Source organism: Myotis yumanensis, unplaced genomic scaffold (genome assembly GCF_028538775.1).
Source record: "Myotis yumanensis isolate MYYU_CA2020_CCGP unplaced genomic scaffold, mMyoYum1.0.hap1 SCAF_7, whole genome shotgun sequence".
NCBI lineage: Eukaryota > Metazoa > Chordata > Mammalia > Chiroptera > Vespertilionidae > Myotis > Myotis yumanensis.
The window spans coordinates 81,850,083-81,865,865 of record NW_027223758.1 but is presented as its reverse complement, the minus strand read 5'-3'; positions in this window follow the sequence as shown (position 1 = coordinate 81,865,865).

Below are 15,783 nucleotides of genomic sequence, written 5' to 3'. Positions count from 1 at the left end.
CTGGGCGTCTGGAGACCTGTGCCCACCAGGCCCCAGGAGGGGAAAGTGCGGATGTGAGCACAGGCCCCATGTATCCAGCACCACAAAACAGGGGGGCAGAACGGAGAGAGGTGGGGACCGAGCTTTAACTCCAGCTCCTCCACTGCGGAGCCTAGCACCATGGGACTCCCCCAGACTCGGCCTGGGGCACGGGCTGCATTATCCCACGCACTTTGCATGCGCTTGAATGTTTCTATAATAAAAAGTGGGTGTTTTTCCCCCTGATGGTTTGCAGTAAGGATCAAATGAAATAGTGGACACCATGTGCATTGCCTCTGCAGGCAGGAAGGGTGATGTCAGGATTAACTAGCTCCTCTCTTTAATTCTCCCTGGAGGAAGGTCTGGTGGAAGGTCGGGGCACCAACCCTGCCTAGGAGGGCAGAGGCCCAGAGAGAGTGACCAGGTCACAGATATCCAGGGCAGGAACAGGGACACTTCTGCAGTGGGGGTTTTTGTGTGTGTGTTGTTGGTTTTTTTTTTTGGGGGGGGGGGGGGTGAGGGTGCTAGGGGGTTGGGGAAGGAGGCCTCTGTTACAAAAAGAATACAAATCTACAAATACAAAATTAGTCCAAAGATGAACATTTATCTAGAATGAGAAAAGCATAGCAAATTACAAATATTGAAAAGCAGAGACATACCACAAAACCCATAAAAATAAGCTAACATGGTTATTAATGTACAGCCCAATCCACCTCTATTATACTTTTCTGCTATACTTTTTGGCTGCATCCTCTTTGGTTACCTCTTCTTCATAATTTTTTCCCATAGAGAAAACAGAAAGATAGTCTAGCCTTTCCTCAATCATGGTCGATCCAAATTTGTTTTATTTATGATGGATAGTTTAGAAAATGTTCATGTTTACAGATGAGTATTGCTATAGTCATCTAAATGTTTAGGTTTGTTGCTAAACTTGGGGACATCTGTATCAGTATCTTTGTATAGAAATTAAGGGCATTTCACATTTTCTTGTTCAAATCAGCCAGAAATTTCAGGGGATTCCCTTAAATATATATATATATATATATATATATATATATATATAGAGAGAGAGAGAGAGAGAGAGAGAGAGAGAGATAGAGAGAGACAGAGAGAGACAGAGAGAGAGAGAATGGTAACAGGCTTTATTCAAGGGGGCTACTGGGAGTTTTAGTAGAGGAGAGAGAGATCAGGCTTAATTCAAGGGGAAGTGGAAATTTGTAGGAGCAGGGCTGGGGTTGGTGGGTGGAAAACTACTAAGAGGAAACGTCATGAGTAAGGGAGGTTCTGGCTAAACTGACCCACAGGCTTCTTACTGAAGGCAGACCAGGTCATCAGACATCACCTTGGGGGAGGCCGTGGGGGAGGATGAGAGTGATCAGATATGGAGGGGGGGTCTGGTTAAACTGACTTAGCAGGATTCTTGCTAAATTTGGAATGTGGAAGCTCAAATGTGAGGGCCATGTAGAGAAGACAGTTCAGAGGAGCCTGCCTACAATTTGGTCAAGGAGAGAATCTTTGTCAATTAGAGAATTGCCTTTCCATTTTGAATGGGAATTGGTGAGAACCACAGTTTCTGATGTAATACATCTGATGGTCAGAAGAATGTTCCCAACTAGCTCTGGCTCCATCATTTCCAATCTCATTTCTCCCACAATATCTGCAAGCAACGCCCACCCCCCCCCCCCCCCCCGCCCCCCGGTATTTTTTGCTCTTAATTAGCTGAGACCTTAAGTGCCAGTGACAGACTCTGTTGTGCCATCTCTCCCCACCCTGTGCTCCCCCGGGCTCCACAATGACTGGATTGCCCCGTGGCCTGCCAATGGGGACAGCCCTTTGAAATCGATTAACTCACCCAGCTCTTGGGGGAAAACTGTTCATGTTGTTACAGACCTCACCTAACTCTGTATCTCCCCTCCCTCCTCACATTTCTCTCTCCCGTCCACATGGGGAGCACGGGAAACGTCATTCAGTGCATTGCCAAGATATCCTCTGCTTTTCCAACCATGCTGATCATAACTATGTTGAATGAATAAAGTAAAATAAAACCCCTTTGCTAATGAAAGTCGCTGGGAGGTTGGTTTGATGTGATTTAATGAGTTAATTCGGGAACAAGCATGGCTCTCTGTAACGTGCTCCCAGACCATCTGTTTAATAATTCTACAATGCTGTGGAGTGACATTAAGCTTACATCCCAGCACCATATTCTCTTTTTGAAAATCGGAACATTTTGCTCCCTCTGGCTGGCTAATCCTTCCTCTCTTCTCTAACCCAATTGACAGGTCCTGTCTTCTGGGGATCATTTGGTGGCTCTGTCCCTTCCTGAACTCCAGTAATCATTCACAACCAGCAATGGTAACGGGTACCACTTACTACTAGTGAGTGTGCCAGACACTTTGCTAAAGGGCTTTACACACTTTATCACACATATCCCTCAATTATCACTGCATCATACTTCTGAATATATAGGATTAAAGTTTTAATCATTGAATAGCAGGTGCTATTAGCATCCCCATTTAGCAGATGAGAAAACTGAGATTCAGAGGTTCGCGTTCCTGCATTGCTCACCATCCCTCAGTTGATGAACATCTCTGATTTGTTTGGGTCCCAAGTCAGGGCTCTAGTTACCTTACCCCCAGGTATTAGCATCTGTGTCACACAATTCAGCCCTTCATGGTGTGCCATTCTCCTGTTGTTTCTAGGGCTTTCATCTTAATATTTTTGGTTCCTCCTGGGTAGCACCTAACATGGCCATAGGTGTACAGTCAGTGGGTCCTTGGCAGCCAAGCGGCTTTTCTTGAGCAATGCCTGGTTCCACCCCAGGCTGGGTGCTGGCAGCATCCGTCATCTCCACCAGCAGGCGCTGGGAGAAGCTGCCTTGGAGGGGGCCGGGCAGGGTGCACCGAGGGCCCGGCCCAGGGGTCTCCACCTCTCACTGCAGGATAACGGACAGACCACATCGCAGAAGCCAGAGGGATTGTGAGAAGTTCCCCACTTCTGTTCTCTCCCACTGAGCCCCTACAGGCTGAGGCCCCAGCTGATAATTCTGATAATCTAATTCTCAACCAGGCCTTCCTGGCTGGTAATTAAATTCTGTGTTTGCCTCCCAACCCAGTCAGGGGGCCTCACCCCCACGTCTGTTTTGCAAAATACTGGGCCCGGCAGCTGGGGCAGGGCAGAGGCATGGAGACCCTCCTTGGCCTGCAGGCGCTTATATTTCTTTTGCTAACGGTGCAGGACTCGGTGACAGGATTGAGTGGCACATCCCTACGGCTGTCCCTTCCAGGACCATCGCCGGGGTTAGGAGGGCTTCCAGCGTGGAAGGAGGAGGGGAAGGATGGAGAGCAGGCTTCTGACAGACGAGGAGGAAAGGCAGAGGCATGGACCAAGGCCTGGAGACAGGAAAATGCATCACACATTTGAGTGACAAGACCTGAGCCTGGGTGATGGGCCTTCATTGTCTTCAACCAAGGAGTGACTCCAGAACACTCACACAGTCCCTGGGAAGAATGTGTGCAGGGAGGGGTGGGGGCCCACTGGCCCATGACTATCACTGGGCCTCTGTCTACAGAACAAAGAGAAATCTGTGGGGCTGGGTGTAGAGGGGTGTGCCCCAACCCAGGACCACCTGGCTTGTGTAGCCCAGAAACATGACATTTCCTCATCTCCAAGTCCTGCCTATTTCACCCTTCTATCACCCCTCTGCCAGGTGGGCCACTGTCACATCTGCCCCATCCTGTGGCAACCAGCCCCTCCCTGACCACTCTCCTCCAGCCCTGTTGCCTTCTGGTACATTCTCCACACACATCTGCACAGGGCTGCCCACATCTGACTCTCCGGTGGAGCCTTTACATCCAGAGTGTGGTGATTAAGCCCTCTGTGACTTTGTTCTCCTTCTCTCCAGTGTCATCCCCCATCAAACAAAGTTCCCACGAATCCCTTGCTCATCTCTGGACCTTTAGCTCCATTTATAATTACAATCCCATCCCAACAGTAGTAAGTAACATTTCTTCTTTTTTTTAAATTAATTTCAGAGTGGAAGGGAGAGGGAGAGATAGAAACATCAATGATGAAAGAGAATGATTGATAGGCTGCTTCCTGCATGCCCCCCACTGGGGATCGAGTCTGCAACCTGGGTATGTGCCCTGACTGGGAATCAAACTATGACATCCTGGTTCATAGGCCGATGCTCAACCACTGGGCCACGCTGGCCAGGCTAACGTTTTCATGGGAAACCCACGTGGGGCAGAATAGAGGGGTTGAGTCACTTGCCTGTGGCCACACCAGCTATAAGGACATAGCAGAACTTGCACCCACTACACTTGTCTCCAGAGCCCAGCTTCTTCAGTTCCTTTGAACTGATTACAGTTCCTTTGAACTTCCTATAGCCACCAGCAGCCCCCCACTCCTCCATATTCCCCTCTACCCCTTGCTCACTGACAAGCCCCCAGTGCATGTGAGGTTTCTGCCTACATGATACCCTTGAGGAAGCTTTCTCAGTGCCCCACACCCCAGACTTGGGTTGGGGCATGGGGCCCCCTACTTCGCTGCATGTTGGAATCACCTTGGAATCTCTTGTAAAAACAACTGGTGCTGCGCCCCGTCCCAGACATTGTGATTAAATTGGTACTGGGTGCCCCCGGATGACTGTAAAGTACAGCAAACTCTGGTAACCACTGGTAACCATTCTCAAATTAGAATAGGCGTCAGTATCAGTGGGCGGGCTTATTGAAAAAGACAGCCAGGCTCATCCCCGGAGTTTCTGATCCTGTACATCGGGGTTTTAGCCACTGAGCTAAGGAGTCTTCCAGGTGCCCATGTGTCTGAGATCGCCTAGTGCCAATCACCACCTCCACTCTTTCCACATCTGTGGTAACTGTCTGTGTGCTCCTCGGCCACATTGGCCAGGCCCACAGCTTTCTGCTCAGTTATCTTTGATAACAGGTGTCAACACATGTTGGATCACTGAATCTGAGATTCCAGGCAGGCTTCCGAGGGGACGGGCACTCTGCAGCGATCTTGTTTCTGACTGGAAAGGAGCTGTTGTTATAACCAGTGCTGTCTTTTGCTGAGCACAGAGGGTGGAGTAAGTCACCCAGGCCACAGATGGAGAAAAGGCTGAGCCCGGATTCCATGCCGCCGCCTGGCTCCCAAGCCCACACTCCTCACTGCTATACTGAGAGGCCCTTCCTCAGTGACCCCAAATTCCCCCTCATGCACACACTCCCCCCGCTTAGACTCCCAGAGGGTTTGTGAATACAGGTCTCCATCTATTGGCGAGTGTGAGCAGCTTTTTTAAAATCACCAAATGTTAGAACTGAACTAGAAAAAGATCAGAGTGCACCCATGCAGTAAGGGTAAGTATTGCTTAGAAAAATACACATGTGCATAAACTACACTGATGTAAAATGCAAGTCCAACTGTGGGTCATGGTCAAAAAACCTCTGCCAAACCCTAGCTTAGGGAAAGAGCCTCCACCAAATCTCCAAGCAGCTCTGAGCCACAGACGGAGAAGAGTGAGGCCGCCCCCTGCTGGGAGCTGCCAGCACTGCGCCAGGAGCCATCTGCAGCCTGGACTGGGTGTGAGAGTCTGGAGAGGTGGTACCAATTTTCTCATGGGACCAGATCAAAATACAAAAATTAACTAACTAATTAGCAAAGTATTAACTCATTTTAATTTCCAAAATAAATACTGCCCTGGTCATCAGACCCACACTCAGTCTTCGCTTTGTTAAATCCCATCATCTCCCCAGGAAGAGCTAAAGGACAAAAAGCCCCCAGGTGAACCCCTCAACAGTCGGTGGAAGAACTATGCCCACCCTTGCCTCCTCCCAGCTTCAGAAGGAAGGCTTCCTTAGCTGACCACGTTAGTGAACCTGTGCTCTGGGTTTTTATACCCTAGATGTCCCTGGGCTCTCTCTTCCATCAATCATCCCATTTCCTGTATGCCTACTGGTCCTTCATCATCATCATCATCACCATGTACAGATGTTTGTCTCTACAGTATCTTTCCAAACTCTTCCTCTGGCCTATAGCTCCTTGTAGCTCATCCAAACACTCCTTCCTTTCCTTCATCTCAAGGCTCCTGAAAAGAGCCAGTGCTTGTCTTCACTGCCTTCCAGTCATGCCTTCCCCCACTCCAAACCGACTGCTGCCCATTTGCTGCTGAACAATGGTCCTTGTTGCTAAACTAAATGGATGGCTATGGTTCCTACGTCCCCTGATCCCCTGCAGTGCTGACCTGCTGGCCCTCTGGCTTTCACAGCACCACTCTCTCCTGGATTTCCTCCTACCACTCTTACTGCTCCTTTGCAATCTTCATAGAACAGTTTCTCCACTGTTGACATTTGGGGTGGATGATTCTTTGTTACTGGGATCTGACCTGTGCATTGCTGGGTGTTTAGCAGCATCCTTGACCTCGACCCACTGGATGCCAGTGGCAGCATTATCTCCCCCTCCACCCACATCTGATAACTAAAACTGTCCTCAGATGTCAGACGGCCCCTGGGGGAGAACCACTGACTTAGAAGGGTGATCCCCTTCCACTGGCCCCTTAAATATAAGTTTTCCCCATGTTGTTTTCTGCCACTTTGCTAACATATAAGGTCTACATCTTTTAAAGTTACATGGCCACTGTCTGCCTCCTGTTTCCACTCACTGTCTCTTCAGCAGTCACCTGTCACCTTCCTGTCCCTGGTGTCTGGCTCAGTGCCTAGCACATGGCCAGTGTTTACTAAGCTCAGAGTGAACACCACCTCTTTCTCCCCGTCTCTGGATTCAGCCAAAGGCAGAGCCTGAGGTAAGAACTCGGCTGTAGGTGGTTTCATTGGGAGGTGGTCTCAGGAAATAGGAGTAAGGAATGGAAGAGAATGAGAGAGCAGAGGAGGAAAAGCCAGTATAAGGTCCATTATCAAAAGTACTGCTGTGAGCAATGGGGGCTCAATTTCACTGCGATCTCCTGAATTCACAGAATGCCTCCAAGAATTAGCCAACCTTGCTCACATGCTCTGCAGCCCCCAACACTCTGCCCACAAAGTCCTGAAGATACCTCTTAAATTTATTTCTTCATTCTGATCTCGCTGCTCTCCTTCCCATCACCTTGGAGCTTCCTAACCAAATTCCCCACTTCCAGCTTCAATTCTCCTCTAAATCATGCCCCCTTTTTCCTGCCAGGAAGAGCTGCTGTTATTCCTCTCCTCCATACAATACCTCAGTGCTCCCATCATTTCAGAGGTACATCTTTATTGCATGTATGTATGTATTAGTTCATTTTCTGCCTCTAACTGCAGACTTTTTAAGCGTATAGGACATGTTCTATCGGTGGAGACCAATACCCAGAGTGTCTGGGAGGTCAGTAAGGCATTCACGGCCCTTTACCACATGGCTCCCAACATATCTCCAATTGACTCCCCACTACTCACCCCTTTACCCAACTAGCAGTTTGCCTGTTGAGCCATGCTCTGTCTCATCTGCATGCTTTCCTGAGCTTTGTACCTGGAATGACACCCTCACACCCTCCACTCTCTACTTCCCTTGATCTCATCGTTCCTCCCCATCCTGCAAACCTCCCCATCCTGCAACCATCACCCCCTGAATGACTCTTCTCCCATTTGCTCGTTCCACCCCAACATTGGCTTTGGCGCCTTCTCCACCCCCTTCCTGCACTGAGCTGTCTTAGCGCTTGCCAGGTTTTGTGACAATGGTTTGTGACACCAGACAGAACAAGTTACTTGAGGGTGAGGACTGGCTTCCAGTCACCTGTCACCTTCCTGTCCCGGGGGTCTGGCTCAGTGCCTCGCACACAGCAAGTGTTTACTAAGAGTTTGCCAAACCAGTGAAATTTGCATGGTACAAAAGTAGCAAACGGCAGCCTGCAGGCTAAATCAGGATCACAGACATGTTTTGTTTGGCCCACACACCTCCTGGCTGAACAAGCCCAAGTAGGATTGATCAGGTTACAGGGCGGGTGAGACTGAAGGCAAAGAATTGGCCTTCGTTCCCTTTGGTTGACTAACCAGAGAGAGGTACTCAGGCAATGCACCAGACCAAGGATACAAGTGGCCACAGCTCTCTGGGGTACACTCTGGCCCTTACAGCGGAGACTCACCTGCAGCTCCAAAGACTCAGCAGCTTGTACAGAGTGAGGGTGGGAGCACCAGAATGCCCTCTGCTTTTTATCCTATGCGAGGACCCAGGGGATGGGGAGGAGGGACGAGGGGATAGATAGCAAGTTTATTCAAGCTGTACATTCTTCAGGTCTGACTGTGGCCACACAAGAACATCCACAAGTCAGAAATTTCGTTTATATTTTAAAATCCCGATTTCTGTTTTCTGTTGAAAAATCCATAAATCTGACAGCATCAAGCCTGCACTCTCTCGTGGCCAGGGACACAGCTTTCTCCTGTGGACAAAGTACAAGCTCTCTCCATTTTGCCGCACTCCCACCTGTCTGGCCCACTGCTCCTGTAGCCACTTGAGTCCCTAACTTCTAGAGCAGCGGTTCTCAACCTGTGGGTCGCCAACCTGTGGGTCGCAACCCCTTTGGGGGTCGAACAACCCTTTCACAGGGGTAGCCTAAGACCATCGGAAAACACATATATAATTACATATTGTTTTTGTGATTAATCACTATGCTTTATGTTCAATTTGTAACAATGAAAATACATCCTGCATATCAGATATTTACATTATGATTCATAACAGTAGCAAAATTACAGTTATGAAGTAGCAACGAAAATAATTTTATGGTTGGGGGTCACAACATGAGGAACTGCATTAAAGGGTCACGGCATTAGGAAGGTTGAGAACCACTGTCTGGCTTTGAATCATCCTGTGCTATTCTATTACCTTATGCAATGGCCTCACCCCCACCTGGTGGTGGGCCTGAAAGTATTCTCCCTTCACAGATGAACAAGGTGAGATCCAGAGAGGTAACGGATCTTAGTAGGTCACACAGCTGGTTAGCCCTGAAGGCAGGACTAAAATCCAGATCTTGGCACTTTTTTTTTTCCCTACCCCTTGCCAGTTATCATATACCCAAATGGTTGGTTGCTTGCTTTAAAGGACTTCACTTCTGGCTATGGGCAGTGTGGCTAAGGGGATAGAGCATCAGCCCATGCATCAAAGGGCTGTGGGTTCAATTCCAGGTCAAGGGCATGTAACTTGGGTTGCAGGTTTGATTCCCAGCCTCGGTCAGGGTGCATGTGTTCAATGTTTCTCTCTCACATTGATGTTTTTCTCTCTCTTTCTCACCCGCTCCCTCCCTTCTACTTTCTCTAAAATCAATGGAAAAAATATCCTCGGGTGAGGATTTAAAAAAAAAAAGTACTTCAATTCTGTTTCAGAATGCTTCTCTGACATTGTCAGCAGCCTACAGACAAGTTTCATTTGGTCTACACACTTCCCAGCGGCCAAGACTGATGGCATGGACTTGGCCTTCATTTATTTTCTCCTTATAATAATCCCATATGGCAGATACTAATCCCCATATTATGGGTGAGGAACCTGAGGCAGAGAGGCTAGGTGAATGCAAGACTGATCTTCCAAAGGTATACACTAGTTTAGTTCTATCAGTTGTTGAAATAATCGCATCTTTTAAAAAAATCCTTACCTAAGGATACATTTTACTGATTTTATAGTACATGTTACTGATTTTAGAGAGAGGGGAACGAGAGAGTGAGAGAGAGAGAGAGAGAATATGAATGTGTGAAAGAAACATTGATCAGTTGCCTCCCATCCACACCCAATCGGGGACTGAACCTGCAACCTAGGTACATGCCCTGACCGGGAGTCAAAGCGGGAACCTGTCAGTGCACTGGGCAACAATCCGACCCAGCCACACCAGCTAGGGCTAAAATAGTTACATCTTTTAATGGCAGTTGGCCAGCAGCCCCTGCCTGAGCCTCTACAGCACATCCCCCACCACCCTGGCGGCTCCCCCAGGGTTACAGCTGAGCAATGACTGGGTTACTCTCATACCTGCACAGGAGCTTGTGCCAGCCACACCCCAGTGCTGGTTCTGACTGGGTGGTGTCTGTGTCGAAAAGATTTGGGATATTCACCACTGAGTGATCAGTTTGCATTTTTAATGGTACACATTTTCAATGTTACAACTAACGAATGTACTCTGCCAAAAGCCCAAAGAGCTATGAGAATTTAGCCATCTACGGTGGAAAACTACTAAATGGATGAAAGAGAAGAGGCACTACCCAGTACTGCCTAAAGCACATTTTCTGCCTCAGTACCTCTGAGGACAACACAAACTCTCAGCAGTGACAGTGACAGTGACTTTGGCAGCTCATAGCAGAAGCTCCCAGGGGAAAGGGGCATGTACAGTGAGAAACTGCCCCACCCCATCCCAGTGTGACTCACTGCCCAAAGGATGCATTTAGGGCCACTTGGCGGATGTCAGCGTCAGAAATGGTCCCTCAGAGTAGCTGCAAACTTTCTGGGCAAAAGCCAGGGGCAAGTCCCAGGAGCTCACAGACTGTGGTCCTGACCTTGCCCTGAGGGCAAGCACTCACATTTCAGTGGGCAATGGTTGGTTTCTTTCTGAATAATCTTCACCCTTGGGTGGTAGGTCAGGGATGTCTGTACTCAGTGAGGAAGTTGGTCATTCTTGCCTTCAGTTATTGTCATCTTGGTCTCCTGAGTCCCTTTATATAGCTGGGTTGCAACTTCCTACTCTTTAATATCCCATTACTTAAACCCATTTTGTGCAGATTAACAACTTAAAGAATAGTACTCTTTATAAAAATTGACATTTTTATAACAGCTTTATCTATCTATATAAAACCCTAATATGCAAATCAACCAAATGGTGGAATGACTGGTCGCTATGACATGCACTGACCACAGGGGGCAGACGCTCAACACAGGAGCTGCCCCCAGCCCACAGGCCCTGACCTGCGGTGGGGGGGGGGGGGGGGGGGGGCAGCACCGGCGAGTGGGTGGCGCCAGGCCAGCCAAGGCGGATGCGAGCAGACCTAGAGACCCTACCTGTGCGCTAATTTTGTGCACCGGGCCTCTAGTTGATATATAACTCACATACCATAAAATTCACCCTTTTAAAGTACACAATTCAATGATTTTTAGTATATTCAGAATGGTGTACCATTACCCATGGAATTTAAAAATATTTTCTTCAAACCTGCCCCCTCCCCCAAAGAAACCTCTTACCCATTTGCAGTCACTCCCTATTTTCCACCTGCCCCCAGCCAGTCCCTGGCATCCATGAATCTACTTTTTTCTATAGATTTGTCTTCTGGACATTTCCTATAAATGAAAAAAAAACAACACATCTTTTGTAATTGTTTTTTCTTTAAGCATTTTTCAAGGTTCATCCATGCTGTAGTATGTATCAGTACGTCATTCCTATTATAGATAAATAATACTCAATGGTATGGTTACAGGAGACTTGGGTAGCTGCCATCCTTTGATTACCATGAATAATGCTGCTATAAACATTTGTGTACAAGTTTTTGTGTGAATGTTTTCATTAATTTTGGGTGTATACCTAGGAGTGGAATGTCTGTCATATAGTAACTCTGTTTAACCATTTGAGGAATAGTTAAACCATTTTCCAAAATGGCTCCACCAGTTTACATTCCCACCAGCAATGAATAAGGGTTCTGATTTCTCCACTTCATCATTTGTTGTTTAACTTCGTAAGTGTGAAGTTATCGCTCACTGTGATTTTGATTTACACTTCCCTACTAACTAATGATGTTGAGCATCATGTGTTATTGACCAACTAGGGGCCCAGTGCATGAATTCATGCACTTGAAAGGAACTGTGGGCCGCGAGGCTGCAGTGGGCTTAGGGGCAGGTCTCGGCCCATCCTCCGCGCCCCCACCTGGCCCCTCCTGCCACAGCCCCTGGTCCCATCTGCCAGCAGCCTCGCTCCTGCTCCCACGCGCTGACGGTGCCGGCCCCACTCACACCAACTGACGGTGTGGAGTGATTGGGGCTGGCACCAGCAGCAGATGCGAGCGGGGCCGGCACCATCAGTGGGTGCGAGTGGCAGCTGCTGCCCCAACCGCCCCTCAGGAGTAGGGGGAGGTAGAGAAGCCCACAGGAGCAATCAGGGCCAGCAGCCGCCACTCGTACCCACTGATGGCACCGAGTGATCAGGACCGGCGCCGGCAGCAGGTGTGAGTGGAGGCTCCAGCACTGGCTGCGAGCAGCAGGGCTGGCACCGGCAATGAGTGTTAGCGGGGCTGTCACCAGCAGCGGGTGCAAGAGGCAGCTGCGGGCCCTGATCGCCCCCTCAGGAGCAGGGGGAGGTGGAAAAGCCCTGAGGGGTGATCAGGGCAGCAGCTGCCGCTGAGTGATTGGGGCTGGGTGTGAGTGGGTCCGGCGCCGGCAGCAGGTGCGAGTGCTGGACGGGAACACAATGCGCAGGAACAAAGAATTTTCAGTAACCACTAGAGGCTCGCCCCAATGACAGCGACTGGAAGCCCCACCTTGGTCGGTGCCCCTGCTCACCTGCTCCACCATCCCGCCACGGCCGACACCCCCCATGTTCCACGCTCTGCCGTCCGCTGCTGATGCCTGCCATGTTCCGCATGTGCCCCCTGGTGGTCAGCGCACATCATAGTGACCGGTTGTTTGTTTGTTCTGCCGTTCGGTCTATTTGTATATTAGGGTTTTATAAATATAGTTTATCTTCCTCGGAGACATGTCTATTCAGATACTTTGTCCATTTTTTGTTAACTTGTAAGAGTTCTTTGTATATTTTAATACAAATTCCTTATCAAATATCATTTCCAATTATTTTCTCTAATTATGTGGGGTCTTTTCACTTTCTTGATGGATAGTATCCTTTGAAGCACAAAATTAATTTTCATAAAGTACAATTTATCGCATTTATTTTCGTTGCTGTTTGTGCTTTTGATGATACATCCAGTAAGTGTTGGGGGCACTAAAAGGAATCAGCTTCACATCTTATTCATGCCCACTAATACCATCTAGAAAGTCATAAAGAGCTTTTAGTCATTCTACTTGAGACAAAGAAAAATGTTAATTTTATTATGAAATATTTAAGATATAAAGGTACAAAGAACAACATACACCTGTGTCCCCACTACCCAACTTAAGAAAGTTTGCCAATAAAGTCCCTGTGTCCCCTTCCTATCTCCACTCAGGAGGTAGGCATTTACCCTAAAATTGGTGTTTATTATTCTCATGCATTTCTTCATACTCTTACTACATGTGTAGGTACCCTTGTCTCTTTAAACTTCATAAATAGCATCATGTAATTCTTATCTGCCACTGCTTTCCTCCACATTGTTGAGATTTGTCCATGTTATTACTGGTATAATTATATAAATATAGCTCTAGTTCATTAACATCTACAGTGGCTGAACATTGTAAAATACATTGTTTATCCATCCTATAGATGGATATCCATGCTGAAATACCTAAAAACTAGGAAAATGACACTAAACATTTTTGAGCACATAAACTAGTTACCCTAGAACCGTGGTCGGCAAACCGCGGCTCGCGAGCCACATGCGGCTCTTTGGCCCCTTCAGTGTGGCTCTTCCACAAAATACCACGTGCGGGCACGCACATACAGTGCGATTGAAACTTCATGGCCCATGCGCAGAAGTTGGTATTTTGTGGAAGAGCCACACTCAAAGGGCCAAAGAGCCGCACGTGGCTCGCGAGCCGCGGTTTGCCAAGCCGCAGTTTGCCGACCACTGCCCTAGAACCATGGCTTTCCCTATCTTTTTGACTGAAGCCCACAGTAAAAAATACATTTTATATCTCAACTCTATGCACATGTTTGTGTGTAGATGTATATTCAGTATATAACGAAAGTTTCACATGACATTGTCTCCATGTCTTATTTTGCTATAGTTCCTTAAATGCATAACAAAAGATGGTTTATAGCCCTAGCCGTTTTGGCTCAGTGGATAGAGCATCAGCCTATGGACCGAAGGGTCCCAGGTTCTACTCTGGTCAAGGGCACGTACCTAGGTTGCAGGCTCAATCCCTGGCCCTGGTCAGGGCAAGTGCGGGAGGCAACCAATCAATGTGTCTCTCTCACATCAAACATCTGTCTCTATCCCTCTCTTCCGCCCTCTCTAAAAATCAATGGAAAATATCCTTGGGTGAGGATTATAACAAAAAAGATGGTTTACAGACACTGAATTGATTTCATGGCTTCTCTGTATAGGCTACCATCACAGTTTAAAAGCTGCTCAAGAGTATCATTCCAAGGAGTGGAACTGCTGGGTCATGGAGTGTCTTAGCTTGAGTTGCCGTAACAAAACACTACAGAATGGGTGGTTTAAGCAACAGACATATTTTTTTCTCAGTTCTAGAGGCTGGAAGCCAGAGATCAGGGTGCTAAGCATGGTTGGATTCAGGTGTAAGTCCTCTTCCTGTCTTACAGGCCTTCTTACTTTGTCTTCCCATTAAGACTTTCCTCAAAAAAAAAAGAAAAAAAAAAAAAAGAAAAAAAACTCTCCTCTTCTTGTAAGAGCACTAATCCCATCATGGGGGCTTCACCCTTATGATCTCACCTAAATGTAACTACCTCCCAAGACCCCACCTCCATTGGGGAGTAGGGCTTTTTAACATATAAATTGGTGGCGCGGGGGGTGGGGGGGGAGAGACAAACATTCAGTCCATAGCTTGAAGTATACACTAAACAATTCCACTCTTTCCCAAAATAGTTGTAGCAAATTATGCTCAAAAAAAGACAAGCAAATTGTCACTGTTCTGCCTCCTTGGTGGATTTAAATGTACTCCTATCTGATTCTGCCTATGTGAAATGGCATCCTGTCATGTAAGTATGCATTTCCATGAGCCTGAGCATCAGTCCTATGTTTACTGGCCATCTATATTTTCTTTTTCCATATACTACAAGAAATGGATCTACCTACAGAAAATTTTCCATGGCTATTCCAGAGCCTGCGCTGGAACGCTTACTCAGGTGTGTGGTTCTGGTGTTTAAATCTGCAACTGCCGAAGAGAAAGGGGAGCCAATCAAACATTACCTTCTCAGGAACACTTTGTTTTCAGGCCAGTGTGAGTAGAATCAGCAGGGAAAGAAGAAAAGCCAGGTAAAGAGGTTTTGTTTTTCTTAAAGCTAAAAAGCCCTAATTTGAATCACAAGGGAAAAAATCTTCTCTTGTAAAGTCTAGCTATATAAATCTGAATAAGCTGTTTTTCTGTTCTGTCTTCCAATCTGCACAATCAGGCTAACAATCTGTACCACTTGTCCCCATGTGGAAATTTTGAAATAAACATTCTTTTAAAACTTTGAAAATAAAGAGTTTGCAGAAATTCAAAGTTCTGTGAGCATTAGTCACACAATGCCTTCCAAAAGCTTAAGTGAGAGGATAGAACTGTAGTCCTCTGAACAGCTTTTTGGAATAAGCCAATTCTCCCGAATTCCTGCCTAAAAAGCCCGATGGCTCTGCAGAACAATGAATTATCTCCTAGGCAATTATATCCTATCCACAGCCCTACCTTTCAGTGTCAGAGAAGAAATTCTACATTTTACAGGCATGGAAATCAAATGTCAGGGGGCAGATGGCCTTTCTGGAGCCTCCCGTTCCCTGGTTCGGGCTTTTTATACATTAGTAACCCCACTCTCTGGGTCTGATCCCCCTCATGCTGCAGGTGCCAAGATCCATCCTGATGTCAGACCTGCTTTAGACTCAGTCACAAGAGTGAGGGCTCAAGAGTCCACTACACTTCACCTTCCCATGCTTAGGAAGAAGCAATCACAGGAAGGAAACAAATGGCTGCTCT